Source organism: Lathyrus oleraceus, chromosome 2, assembly GCF_024323335.1.
Source record: "Lathyrus oleraceus cultivar Zhongwan6 chromosome 2, CAAS_Psat_ZW6_1.0, whole genome shotgun sequence".
Lineage (NCBI taxonomy): Eukaryota > Viridiplantae > Streptophyta > Magnoliopsida > Fabales > Fabaceae > Lathyrus > Lathyrus oleraceus.
Genome location: NC_066580.1, coordinates 132,097,452 through 132,111,572, shown reverse-complemented (window position 1 = coordinate 132,111,572; position 14,121 = coordinate 132,097,452).

Sequence of the window (14,121 nt, the reverse complement as noted above, 5' to 3'; positions counted from 1 at the left end):
TTACCATGCTTGCTATCATCTCCTCTTGACCTTACCATTGCATAAGTGATCTCTTTGAAGCTCTTGACCTTGTGATGGCTCAAGCTACAAACAAAAGATGTTAGTGACATATTTTTGTGCTTTTGGTTAGTAAACAAAATAAGAAAAGCAATGATATACAATTCAAGCATGCTTGGTGATCTCAAACCACTCTCAAGAAGTCCCACCCAAAGGCAAAGGGAACCAAGATGCTAATGATCCTTGAGGCAATGCAAATGCAATGTTATGATTCCATGAGGGATCTTAGGGACAAAATTAGGGTCTTACAAGACCCAAGATGAATGGGGTTGTTGAAGCTGCTAATAAGAATATCAAGAAGATTATCCAAAAGATGGTTGTCACATATAAGGATTGGCATGAGATGCTGCCATTTGCCTTACAAGGATATCGTACGTCTGTTCGCACTTCAACAAGGGCAACCCCTTTCTCTCTTGTTTATGGCATGGAGGCTGTAGTCCCAGTGGAGGTGGAGATCCCATCAATGGGTTCAGAATCGTTATGACCAATTGAACTTGATAGAAGAAAAGAGATTGACCGCCATGTGCCATGGCCAATTGTATCAGCAGAGAATTTAGAAAGCCTTTGATAAGAAGGTCAAGCCTCGTGTGTTCCGAGAAGGTGACCTTGTGCTCAAGTAAGTCTTGTCTTTCGCGCCCGATTCCAGGGGCAAGTGGACTCCAAACTATGAAGGTCCATATATTGTTAAGAAGAGCCTTTTCAGGAGGTGCTTTGATACTTACAACTATGGATGGGAAGGATTTCACTCGTCCTGTGAATTCAGATGCAGTCAAGAAATACTTCGCCTAGAAACAAAAATAGAATAGCTCGCTAAGTTGAAAACCCGAAAGGGCGGCTTAGGCAAAAATGAGCGTCTCGGTGGATTGAAAACCCGAAAGGGCGATCCAGGAAAAAGTTAGACACATAAAAAATGAATGTATGTATCCCGCTAGATTGAGCACCTCATCCCGGGGCAATCTAGGCAAAAATTAGGGATTTGGCAAGTAACTGCATCCTGACAAGATTCTGTTATACAGTTGTCATCTGTCAGAGATTCTTGCTCATTCGTCATCAACCGAAGCTTCAAATACATCGGATTCAGAATTGGTGGAGAAATGGTCATTATGTTCAATGTAGCCCTTTTCCAATATATATCACCAAATTCAAATTTGTAAAGATCTATGGAGTCTTGCCATTTGCGACTACCATTCCACCAAATAAATTTGAGCCTTTTATCTAGTTATTTTCACTCTTATTTGTTTCTACTCAACAAAAGTTTTGCATGCTTTAAATTGAGAAAATATCATTGTTTTGAATAATCGAATTCTTTTCATAAAATTGTTTTTAAACAAAGTAAACATTCACAATGACAAAAAGATACTTAGGAGATCCTCAGTGCTCTCCCAAGGATGGCATGATCCCCAACAGGGTAAGACATTTGTTCATATTCCTGGCATGACTGTATCCTCTTCCTCCGGAGCCTTTTGTCGTTTTTCCTACTGGGTGGAGTGTTTGGTGAGATATTCACCACTCTTCCCTTTAGGCAGAGTAGCGATCTTTCCTCCTTAGCAGAAGTCATCTCTTTGGCGAGCACGGTACTTGGTGGTTGATCCCCAGAATCCCTTTATCCCTTGGATGGATTCCCCAGTAGAGTTGCTTATGTGGCGAATTTTATCTGTGCAAAGACTCTTGTCCCCAACTGGAATGACTAATGTTTGTCCCCGGCAGGGATCTTTGCTTCCTGGATTTCTCTATTGAGATGTAGTACCGGCTGTTTGTGTGCTTATTCCTTGGAGTTGTTTGTGTTAGAAATGTTTGTTTGTCAGCATTCATCATACATAAACCATGCATGTGTGCATATAATTTTCAAACATTCGGATATTCATATTGCATTCCTTGTCATGTATCTTTTTTTGTATTTCCTGCTAGTTGGTAGTGCATTTCCCAAGCAGATGTCGGTGTCTGATCTCTCCATATAAAGTCAGCCCCTTAAGCAGAAAGTGTTTATCTTTCCTTCTGCATTCCCCACTGAGTTATATCCTCATGGACGGCGGTTGTTTTTGCCTCCTCCCAACACATATATTGGGATGGGTTTCCCTATTGAGTTATATCCTCACTAGGACGAGTCTTGATTCAGTTTGCCTCTTTGGTTTGATCCTAAATTGGCCTCTTGTGACTTTTGCCTGTGGTATAAATGAATAATTTGCTCAGTAATTAGTAATCATTCATCTTATCCCCGGCGGAGTCTGTGGTTTTCTATCCTTATACCGGTAGTTGTAAACCCTATATTTTCCCCTTGCAGAGTTAACCTTTTTGTTCATCCTAATCAATGACGGTTACTCTTCCGTGGTTTTCTACCCAGTATCCAGTAGATGTAATCCCCTCCTTGACGGTTATCATTATCCAATATTCGGTGTTGATATTCCCTCATTCTCTTGGATAATTGCTCTGATTAGGCAGTTTATCCCCAGCAAGTCATCTTTTATACCGATTGCCGGTAAATGTTTGTTGCTCCCCTTGAATGGTTATCATTATATACCTAGTTTCGGTATTCCGATGCCTTTCTTTGTCGGTCGATTTGTCCTTTATTAACCCAGTAACCGGTTGTGGATAATCTTCCATGCGAGTATATTATCTACGTTCTGACGGTAATAGATAATATATCTCATGCACTCTTTGGTCGAAGCCTTTTGTTCTTCCCCAGTCGAGTAAGATTCGTATCCTTTTTGGAATCGAATGTCCATCCCATAATTGAGTTTGTGTTTTACCCTCTTTTTGGATGATGAGTGTTTTGGGAATATTCCCCAATTCATGATTTGGTTGGCCACCTATTATATGCCCAGTAACCGGCATCCCTGGTGTTCCCTCCTCCTGCTCTCTATTATGACTTTTTGTCCCCTGTGGAGTCAGATTTTCCTGAGTTGAGATATACCTTTTTAGGTCTTCCTTAGATGATTTGGTTGATTGATATCTGTCACCCTTATACCGGTCTTAGATATTCATTCTTCCCGAGCATGTTGTTCTCTCACCCTTATACCGATGTTCAGATCACACGTCTTTTTGAGCTTATTACCCAGTAATCGGTAATACCTCATCCCGTTGCTTCCCCAGGAGAGTTCTATTGGGATCTTCCTCAGCTGAGTCCTTAGTGGACATCCCCACCTGAGTCCGGATTTTTTATCCGAAGTACTCGTTGCGGATAGTTTTTGGCTGTATTGACTTGTTCCCCAATACATGCATCTTCGAGTCAGCTTGAGTCCTTCCATTGATTTATTTCACGGATTCTCTCTGTGTCTCTCAGCAAGTCTCAAGTCGTGACCTGCTCACGCATTTTTACCCTTTTACTCCCCCGGTGTCTCTGTCTCCCTAGTGAGTGTACTAATCCTTTGGATTTTCAGTTTTTCCGAATTTATTTTTTCTTTTGTGGACGCATATCCTCACAAATATTTACTATTTGCATGCATACATCTGCATCATGAGGTCTCTTAGGGATCAAAATTCGTCTCTTTGTTATTATTTAAGCCCATTTTACCCCGTCGAGACGAAGATTTTAACCTTCACTTCTCCGCCTAGAATGACCTTAAATAGGGGCATCTGTAAGACCCCAATTTTGTCCCTAAGATCCCTCATGGCATCATAACATTGCACTTGCATTGCCTCAAGGATCACTAGCATCTTGGTTCCCCTTACCTTTAGGTAGGATCTCTTGTAAGTGGTTTGAGATCACCAAGCATGCTTGAATGGTATATCATTGCTTTTCCTATTTTGTTTACTAACCAAAAGCACAAAAATATGTCACTAACATCTTTTGTTTGTAGCTTAAGCAATCACCAGGTCAAAAGCTTCAAGGAGATCCTTTGTACAAGGATATGGCCAAGAGGAGATGATAGCAAGCATGGTAATGGTTACCAAAGCTCTCATCCATCAAATATGCCTCCCTAGCATCTCAATTCATAATTTTTTATCAAAGCAAGTCAAAGGGTTTGAGGTTGGTTCCCCAAAGAAACCCTGATTCATTTGTGCACCACAATGCCTTGCTCTAGAAGCAACCTTAACCCATGGTCAAATACAATCAAGGGAAGTTCTTTAATTCATCATTTCATGCATATTTGAACTTATTTGAGTGTCCTCAATCATCAATTCATCAAGATATGAGTCATGGACTTGAGAAGTTGATCATTCAGTTCATCTGACTATTCTGAAATGCACTGACATTATAGGTCATTTTGGGCCAAATGTATTGAAAGGCAAAAAGTCCAACTTCAAGTGCCCATAACTCTTTCATCAAAAACCCAAATGATACAAAATGTAAGTCCATTTTGATTGTCTTCAAAAGATCTACTACTTTGATGTTGGAGGTTTTTCCATTTTAGGCATGCATCATCAAAACAGAAGGGCTTGAACATTGGCCAAATTTAGAAACTTTGCCTTTACATGTTTTACACCTTGCACTTTAAACTCCAATTTCACCAATTTCCACACTTCAAAGGGATTTTTGCCTAACATAACAATTGTTCCTTGCATCAAAACCTTTCCAACCATTACTCACATGATCATGTTTGGATTTGGCAAATGGCATTTTCGAAGAGGAGAAGTTTTAGGCATGATTATGCATAACATGTTGAAATTCATCACACAAGCTAATTCACTCCAAGCTACACGTCCAAACCATCTCACATTCATTTCAGCTTGCATTTGCACCAAGTTTTGGGCCTCACATGCGCCTGTACAGGCCCATGCATGGAGGATCCAATTCACATGCACACGAGTTTGATCATGCATTGCATCAGCTCTTGCTATAAATACACTTGCCTGCTTCACTTAAAATTCAACCTAATGGCGCCTGAGATGCTGCACAACTGAATCCATAACCATTACCAAAGAAGCTATTTCACTTTTCTTCAGAAAATTTCAGATCCAAAATTCAACTACATCTGGTTGAATCCTTGGATCTAAAGCTTCTAAACCTTCATCCTTCAACTCATTGATCTTCTGTTATGGCAAAGAAAGCAAGGAATCAAGCTCAAATCTCCAGAGTTCAAGTTTGTTCTTCAACTGGTATTTTCTTCGAAACTCATCATATATTGACCTATTTGCTTGGATCTTGTGTTGGCTGAAGTCCTCTCAATAGAGGCATCATGATTGTGCATTTAATTTTTGAAATCCATTAAGTTCATGATGAACACCACAGAACTTCCATCTCTGATTTCTCTCAATATAGAGATCTAGAGTGGAATTGAGTGGCACAGGGATGATGTACATCATCCCAGCTTTCCAAAGATGTATGGATCGTGTATTTTGGTTAAGCTTTTGAAACCTGCAAAATTGGCCGGAATCTTCATGCTCACCGGAGAAGAAGGTGGCTCCGGTGGCCGTTCCATTTCCAGATGCATTGTGGATCGTTGGATTGAATTTCCAGATCTAATCCTGGCCCTCGCTTGTTATGACTTTCATTAATTTATGGTGTGCACGCATTGACTGAAGCGTATGGTGGAAGCGCGCATCTGGAGCGCATGATCTGCCAGCTCAATTAATGAGCTCAGATCTGACGCTCCTGGTTTTTTTGAATTTCTTATTTTCTGATTTAATTTCTTTTATTCCAATAATTTTCAAAAATTCATATCTCTTTTATTATTGGTCCAAAAATTATAGGACCAATTGCATTAGTCTCCAAATAATTTCTAGTTTCTATTTCTGATTTTTAATATTTTTTATTTTGTCATTTGATATTTTTTGTGAATTTTCTCTTTTCTGGTTATTTTTAATTCATTTTAATTAGTTTTTGATATTCAAAAAATACCAAAATATTTTCCTAACCTATTTGAATGATGATGGATCTATGAAAAATATTCTCATCAATTTTTTAATTGATTTGAGATTTATTTGAGATTTTAGTTCATTTAGGTTATTTTTATTCATTTTTAATTGATTAAAAATAGTATCTGACTTTTAAAAATGCTGAAATTTTTTGTCAAACTTTGTTTGACCTTGTTGAACTTGGGATAAATTACTTGGACCTTTCAAGGTTGATTTGAAGTAATTTTGAAGTTTGACCTTTCTTTTTTTTTAATTCAAGTTTATTTTAATATTGAAAATGCAAAAATATTTTGTTTATTGTTTGATCTCCACTCTTCACCTCACTTCTGGTTTCTTATTGTTTGACTTTGACTTTCAATGTCATTTGGTCAATACATATGGATTGGTACATCTTATTTCACTTTATCCATTTTGATCTTTCCATTTCCTTATCCATTCTTCATCTTCTTCTTCTTCTTATTCTTTCTTTTTTATCAATGAGTTGAAGGTTGATAAGTTAGCATTGATTAGGGAGACTTAATCTTCCTTGATTCAAATCTAATTCATCTTGATCAATTGATCAAGTGAATGGCTTTGCTTTAAGGATAGGTTGTTTTCTAAATCATCCAAAAGACTTAAACCAATACAAGATCAATTCTCTTTTTCTTTTTGGCATGGCAAGTTATTGGAACTTGGTTCACTAATCAAGACTTCTAACTTGTGTTGTTGCCTACATTATTATTGACCGGCCTCAGATAGTTGTGACTTCTACATAAGTCCAATTACGATTGCACATATTATCCATTTGCTTTTCCCTTTGCTCACTTGAGCACATGTTTATGTTAATGTCATTTGCCTTTTGCTCACTTGAGCACATAATTGTGTATATATTATTGTGCTTGTGTTTTGTTTTGATTGTTGTGAACTAAATGCAAAGAAACGGACTTAGATTCTAGGACTTTCCCTATGCAAAGAATGGAGAAATGGACTTAGATTCTAGGACATTCCCTATGCAAAATTGGAGTAAAAGGACCTTAATGATGAAGTTGGATTAGAAGGACCAAATCTCTAAACTCACTCTTGTCCATTCTTGATTTACTCCATGGAACTTTTGATGTGTGTTTTCTTGTGCTAGGAGTTCCAACTTGAGCTTAATTGAGGAACCATTACCATGAGCTTCCAAGAGAAAGAGATCCAAGATGCCTTGAGGAGTCTTTCCAAGAATCCACCTTGATTAATGATTGCTTGAGTTTATGCTTTGTGTGATTTCTTATTCCAAAGGATGGGAGCTACTTGGTTCATCAATATGATTTCAAGAGAGGAACTCCATTGTGGTTTTGTTTCTTTGTCCCTCACCTTTTGCTTTGCTTAGGAATTAGCCATTCTTCTTCTTCCCTCCACTCTAACCCAAGTCAAAACTTTTTGTGCAAACATTTAACCATTGTTTTCAAACATTAGAAACCTAAGCCTTATGCTTTTGATTTTCAAACCTTCTTTTCATAACACTTATTTTGAATTGAATCTTTAAGTCAACTTTGACCATTTTTGTATATACTTCTAATTGGTAAATATAACCCATTCAAATGTCTTTTTGTGGTTCCAATGGCCACTTTCTTAATCAAATTTTCCAAAACCTTTAGCTATTAGGTTTGAGTTATCCTTGAGGTAGATGTAATACTCACCTATATCCTTAGTGATGGACAATAAGTCTTCCATGCTTATTATAGGGTTAACCCCTCACTAGCGTGTTGAAGTTATCCTCACATGGTGGATTTGTGGTTTTAGGTTGAGTTTTCTCCCTTGGATAACAAAAGACCTTAAGGCTTTTTGGATCAATCAATTCACCAACTCATTTTGAGATTCTTACCCCGAACTACGAGGTTTTGATCCTAATCTTTTTGAAGATGGTACGTAGGCAATGGGTTTATCCATCCAAACACAAAATGTAAATAAACTTGTATATTCTCTTCTCATCTCTTCAATCATGTTTGCACAAACAAATTTTTCACAAAACAACAACCTTACAACAAGTATGAAAAGGGCTCCCTAGGAGTACCTAGGATGTTTTGGGTGCCTAACACCTTCCCATTACATAACCAACCCCCTTACCCAGATCTCTGTTTCTCTTTTACTAGTTTTTGTTAAAACTTTTAGGTTTTTGTTCGCTTTCTAACCATTCCTTTGGATAAATAGAAGTGCGGTGGCGTAATGCTCCATACTGAATGGAAATGCTACGCGATTTGAGGATGCAATGATTACTACATGCAAGATGCAAAATGATGAGAACTCCTGCTGGGAAGCAAATGGTTGCTCCGCTGAGCATACAAATCAAATTAGATTCTCCAACTCTATGGGGAGGCGCACTGCTGGGGGACACACCAACTTCTCAAACGTGCTGGCGAATAGCATTGCTGCTAGAGAAAGGGTAAATCCCACCGGGGAAAACTCTCACAACCAGTGCACACCTCTGCCGGGGATAACTGTCAACCTTTGAGCAGGATAAACTCTACTGGGGATAATTTTTGCCGAACCTGATCCGCTTGGGGACTTCACTGGGGAAAACCCTCAACCTCTACTGAGAAAACTACCCACTTCAAAATTACTGGGGAAGACAATCACAACCCTGCTGGGGAAATGCATTCACGACTATGCTGAGGATTACATTACTTCATACCCGACTGCTGAGGAACAAACTACCCACAGGCACCTCTGCTGGGGATATAACAACCTTCAGACTAAGCGGGGACCAACAGTCTTCAGACTAGCTGGGGACAGACCAACTCTCAGACTTGCTGGGGAAATAAATCCTTAGACCTGTTGGGGATAGAATAGCCTTTGAACCTACTACTGAGGGACACACTATCCACAGACGCCTCTGCCGGGGAAGAACAGTTCTAATAATTTTCAGACTTGCTTGGGGAAACAACCACTTCCAAGCCTGCTGAGGAATCCCTGATCAGGACTATGCTGGGGAGACAAGTCCTGAACCTGCTTTAGACAACTCCAAATCCTCTCACTACTGGACAGTGCTGAAACGTTTCTGAACAAATCATGGCTTATCTGCTCTAGCCAGGAACCAAAGGATGATAACCTGCAAAACAACAAGACATACATGCCCCAGGGAATATATGGATAAGATACACCCAAGTGTACTCAACATTCAAAATGATTTTCAAATGTTTTATCTTTCCGCACGTTATTGTCTAGCCTTCATGTTTTTATATGCAATGTTTATCAAAAATTCGAACGTTTTTGCAAACAAAACAGTAAAAATAAAAACAAGAGAGCAATTTATCTGAATAACGACTTTTATTGATTGCAAATGGGCCTGAAACGGCAAATACATCAGGAAGCAATTCCTAGGAAGAGGTAATTGCGCACAAAAGGAAAAATCTATCCTAATGGCAATGTGAGTACGGCATCCACTATTTCCTAATTTTGTTATGACTCACAGATCATCAATTTCTCCCCAAATTCCTTTCTTTCTGAGAAGAATGACTGCACCGATCATATCCTTCGAGATGGTAGACACTGAAGCGCGATGAAGTATAGATAACTCAGACTATAGTCTTCCTTTAATCCCTCTTTTGCCTGGATCGCCCTTTCAGGTTTTCAATCCACTGGGATACCCATTTTTGCCTAAGCCTCCCTTGCGGGTTTTCGACTTACCGGGTGTACATATTCTTTTCATTCTTTATCCCTAACTTTTGCCCGAACCTTTTCTCTTTTTTTTTTGGTTCTCCGGGATGCCCTTTTTTGCCTGGACTCTTTTATTCTTTTTGTTCAGCGGGTCAATTTATGCGAAGTATTTTTTGACTACATCTGAGTTAACAGGGGACGGAAAATCTTCACCATCCATAGTTGTAAGCAACAAGGCTCCACCAGAGAAAACCTTCTTAACCACATATGGACCTTCGTAATTAGGAGTCCATTTGCCCCTGTTATCTGTACCGGGAGGAAGGATCCTCTTCAAAACTAAATCACCAGTCTGATAGCTTCGAGGACGCACTTTCTGATCAAAGGCTTTCTTCATCCTTCTCTGATACAACTGCCCATGGCACACAGCTGCTAATCGTCTCTCTTCGATAAGGCTTAGCTCATTAAACCTTGTTCGAATCCACTCGGCTTCGTCAAGTTTGACATCCAACAGGACTCTCAGAGAGGGAATCTCCACTTCAACAGGTAGGACTGCCTCCATACCGTACACAAGGGAGTAAGGGGTTGCCCCGGTCGACGTACGTACTGAAGTATGGTACCCATGTAAAGCGAAAGGTAGCATCTCATGCCAATCCTTGTACGTCACGACCATCTTCTGCACAATCTTCTTGATATTCTTGTTTGTCGCCTCTACAACACCATTCCTTCGGTCTGTAAGGAGAAGAATTGTGATGTTCAATCTTGAAATCTTTGCAAAGCTCTTTCATCATCTTATTATTGAGATTCGAACCATTATCAGTGATGATTCTCTCAGGAACCCCATAACGACAGATGATTTCCTTTTTGATGAATCGGGCAACCACTTGCTTGGTAACATTGGCATAGGAGGCTGCTTCCACCCACTTGGTGAAGTAATCAATCGCAACCAGGATGAAGCGATGTCCATTGGAAGCAGTAGGCTCAATCTTCCCAATCATATCAATGCCCCACATCGTGAACGACCAAGGCGAATTCATGACATTCAGAGGGCTTGGTGGTACATGCACCTTATCAGCATAGATCTGACATTTATGGCACTTCCGAGCATACTTGAAACAATCGGATTCCATGGTCATCCAATAATAACCGGCTCTCAACAATTTCTTAGACATTGCACGACCACCAACATGGGTACCAAAAGATCCTTCATGCACTTCTTGCATCAACATGTCTGCTTCGTGTCTATCCACACATCTGAGCAGAACCATGTCAAAATTCCTCTTGTACAACACGTCATCCTGATTCAAATAAAAGCTTCCAGCTAGCCTTCTCATGGTTTTATTGCCATTCTTCGACGCACCTTCAGGATATTCCTGGCTCTTGAGGAAGTTCTTAATATCATAGTACCACGGCTTCTCATCAACAACAGACTCGGCTGCAAACACATACGCAGGCCTCTCGAGTCGATTCACTGCAACATGTGGCACATGATTCCACCAATGAACTTTGATCATAGAAGACAAAGTAGCCAAAGCATCAGCCATCCGATTCTCATCTCGGGGGACATGATATAGCTTCACTTTCTTGAAGAAAGTCAGGATCCTTCTGGTGTAATCTCGATAAGGAATCAAATGCGGCTGGTGAGTATTCCAATCTCCATTGACTTGGTTAATCACTAGAGCGGAATCTCCATAAATGTCCAGAGTTTTGATCCTCAGATCGATGGCTTCTTCAATACCCATAATACAAGCCTCATACTCAGCCTCGTTGTTGGTTACGTCAAAAGTCAACCTGGCAGAAAAAGGTATGTGTGCACCTTTGGGATTAATCAGTACTGCCCCAACACCGTTACCGTTCATATTTATAGCCCCATCAAACATCAATATCCACTTGTCATCAGGATCCGGTCCTTCCTCGACAAGAGGCTCTTCACAATCTTTCATCTTTAGATACATGATGTCTTCATCAGGGAATTCAAACATCATCGGCTGATAATCATCAATTGGTTACTCGGCAAGGTAGTCTGACATAATACTACCTTTGATGGCCTTCTGCGACGTATACTGGATATCATATTCTGTTAAAATCATCTGCCAACAAGCAACACGTCCGGTGAGAGCCGGCTTCTCAAAGATGTATTTCACTGGATCCATCTTAGAAATCAATAAGGTAGTATGGTTCAACATATACTGCCTCAGTCGGCGAGCAGCCCAGGCCAAAGCACAACAAGTTTTCTCGAGCTGCGAATATCTGATTTCACAGTCGGTAAACTTTTTGCTAAGGTAGTATATGGCATGCTCTTTTCGACCAGACTCGTCATGCTGCCCCAATACACACCCCATCGAGTTCTCAGTCACTGACAGGTACATTATCAGAGGCCTCCCAGGAACTGGAGGTATAAGGATTGGAGGTTTCTGTAAATACTCTTTTATCTTTTCAAAAGCTTTTTGACAGTCATCATTCCACCTGATTGCTTGATTTTTCCTTAGCAATTTGAATATCGGTTCACACGTGGCAGTTAGGTGAGATACAAACCGTGCAATGTAGTTCAATCTCCCTAAAAACCCACGAACCTGCTTTTCAGTTTTTGGTTCAGGCATCTCTTGTATAGCTTTGACTTTCGCTGGATCAACCTCAATCCCTTTCTCACTGACAATGAAACCCAACAGCTTACCGGATCTCACTCCAAACGTACACTTGTTTGGATTCAGCCTCAGTTTGAACTTTCTCAGCCTTTCAAACAATTTCTGCAAATTCACCAGGTGCTCCTCTTCCGTCTGCGACTTCGCAATCATATCATCCACGTACACTTCAATCTCTTTGTGCATCATGTCATGAAAGAGAGTCGTCATAGCCCTCTGATAGGTAGCACCGACATTCTTCAGCCCAAATGGCATCACCTTATAGCAGAACGTGCCCCAAGGTGTGATGAATGTCATCTTTTCCATGTCCTCTGGCGCCATCTTGATCTGATTATAGCCAGAAAATCCATCCATGAAAGAGAAAATCGAGGATTGAGCAGTATTATCAACCAATACATCAATGTGAGGTAATGGGAAATCATCTTTTGGACTAGCTTTGTTTAAATCCCGGTAATCGACACACATCCTGACTTTTCCATCCTTCTTCGGCACGGGAACGATGTTGGCCACCCACGGGGGATAAGTAGTAACTGACAGAAAACCCGCATCCAACTGCTTCTGAACCTCTTCCTTGATCTTGAAAGCCATATCAGGACTAGTTCTCCGAAGCTTCTGCTTGACTGAAGGACAATCTTCTTTGAGAGGTAGTCTATGCACCACAATATCTGTATCCAACCCAGGCATATCTTGATACGACCAGGCGAATATCTCTACATATTCTCTCAGCATCTCAATCAGCCCCCTCTTGACATCTTCCTTCAAAGCAGCCCCGATCTTGATCTCTCTTCTAGCGTCCTCAGTTCCCAGGTTAATAATCTCCAACTCCTCCTGATGAGGTTGGATGACCCTTTCCTCTTGCTTCAATAATCTGACCAGTTCTTTGGGGAGTTCCCAATCTTCCTCACTTTCCTCTTCAGCTTAGTAGATGGGATTATTGAAATCATACTGAGCCATAACAGAACTGTTTATAGTGGAGTCCGTAAGATCGATTCTGCATGTGTAATGCTTTATTTTAGAAAAAGAGTTCAAGAAAGTCACAAAAACAAAAAACATTGCCATTTTTATTGTTTTGAAAAATGAAAACAAAACCGAAAGACAGTGTAAGACCCCAATTTTGTCCCTAAGATCCCTCATGGCATCATATCATATCATTGCATTGCCTCAAGGATCATTGGACACCTTGCTTCCTTCCCTGTGGGTGGGTCATCTTTTTTGATAGCGGTTCTTGATCACCAAGCATTCATTACATTTGTATATCATTGCTTTTCTTTATATCACTAACCAAAAGTACAAAAATATGTCATCTAACCTTTGTCTTGCAGATGAAGCATTAACAGGTCAAGGCAATCAAAGGCATTCATTGAGCAATAGATGGTGGTCATTCTTGAGATTTGGACCCCACAATCATTATCAAGAGTTCATATGAGCTATGATGTCATTTTGAAGCAAAATCCCAAGTGGTAGAGGCTTGAATTTCATCAGAACCTTCCCAAGTCATCTGAAGACCTAGAAAGTCAACTGCAAAGTCAACTGTGGATTTGGAAGTGGGAAGTGATTAGAAATACTTCATTCATGTTCAAACAAGTCTCATTTGAAATTTCAAACACTCACATTGAAGAATTTGAAGTCAGGTCAAGAATTTCCAAAAATAGCAGGTGACCTATAATTTGAACTTTCCAAAAATGGAAAGATTTTGGACCAACTTCAACTCAATATTACATCATAAAGAAAGCTTCAAATGAAATTTTGTTGAACATAAGAGTTGTAGATCTTTCTCTCCCATTTCCAAAAAGTCCAAGATCATGAATTTCTCATGTGTGGTTAAGGAGATATGATCAAATCATGGCAAAGTATGCATGGGACTTCAAATGAGCATAACTTTTCAACCAAAGCTCCAAAATGAGTGGTTCTTTTTGCTAAATTCTCCTCATGACTTGTAGTTTCTTAACATCTCATTACATGGCTTGAATTCCATTTGCCTTATCATGTGCTCATTCATGAAGATTTTCAA